We start from the raw sequence: 1,475 nt of genomic DNA on the forward strand, positions 1-1,475 counted from the left end.
TATAACAAAGCATTCAGCCATATATCCATGTCAACAGGAATTAATGCTATAACAAAGCATTCAGCCATATATCCATGTCAACAGGAATTAATGCTATAACAAAGCATTCAGCCATATATCCATGTCAACAAGAATTATCACATATACAGATCTTATTGACTTCTATGCTCTCTAGTTGCTCAAACAAGACCTCGGAAGTCGTCGTCCTCACACGAGTGATGGACTTTGTAAGGCATTTAAAGAAGATGTAGACAACATTGATTTCAGTATATTGGGCGAAAGCCTCCTGCAGTGGAATTTCACTGCAGAGCTAGGCTCATAATTAGGATCCACACATAAAACACTATCGGTTGTGAAATAAGCAGTAATACCTAAATAGGTACTACCCGTCATTGTATCCTTACCATATATCGCGAGTAACCCTCTTTTTACAATAATCAACCAAAAAGGAATACTTTAAAAACAGATGTTATTGTTGATGTTCTTCGCGTGTTTATACAATTCACAGTTCAACTTCATAATATTTGCGTTATTCACCAATATTATCGATTTGTATGGCAATCGACCTGATATCGTTAGATAACAACTCTAAAATGTGTATGTGTGCGTGTTCACTAACTTCAACTAATTCACATTTTAACAGTTCTTGCTCATGCACTTTGATGATATAAATAGCGTCTCAACCATTGCTGTATCTGTGGTATTCCAACCGGTCTGATGAGCCCTAGTACTGGACAAAAGTATCAAGCACTGGATATGACAGATATAATGTGGTTGACATATTCTTTACTTCCAATCTTAAGTTCTTAGAAATAATAATATTTATCTCTTATTCGTTTAATCTATCTGAGTTAAAATTGTTCATTGCGATTAAAATGTTTTACGATTATTATTCCTGCTTTATATATATATATATATGTTAAGATGCACCTGTGTTAACTTTACCCATTGTTCTCTAATATGTAATTTTATTTCGATCTTGCACATACTGGCTAAGGCAGCAACCGCCTTAAGGTCTGTTATTGCAATGGAAATGTTACATTACGAGTGTATCACCCGCATCGTTTACTTAAGGCTGTTTGATACAACCATCTGTGTAGAATGTATTTATAATAGGAGAACAACGCTACCATTTACAAAAAATAGAGTTTAAGTTTATATATATATATTTATACACACAGTACGTAGAATTCATTTTTATACAACTAACAACAACACGTGAGTAAGCACATGTGGTTTCCTTAATGATCTCATGCTACTTATTTGTAATTTGTTCAGAATACGTGCTTATAAGTATTGTGTAAAATTAATTTCACCTGTTGTTACTTTTTTGTATCATAAGATTAATTCATTGTGCAGTTTAATTTTCTTTTGAACCTTATTGGCATTCATATGTAATAAGTTGATAATACAATAGAAGTTGAAAAGCCCCAACAATGGGAGACGAACTTTGCCTCCTCAAGCTCATTTGATCA

The sequence above is a fragment of the Limulus polyphemus genome, unplaced genomic scaffold (assembly GCF_000517525.1).
Source record: "Limulus polyphemus unplaced genomic scaffold, Limulus_polyphemus-2.1.2 Scaffold1343, whole genome shotgun sequence".
NCBI lineage: Eukaryota > Metazoa > Arthropoda > Merostomata > Xiphosura > Limulidae > Limulus > Limulus polyphemus.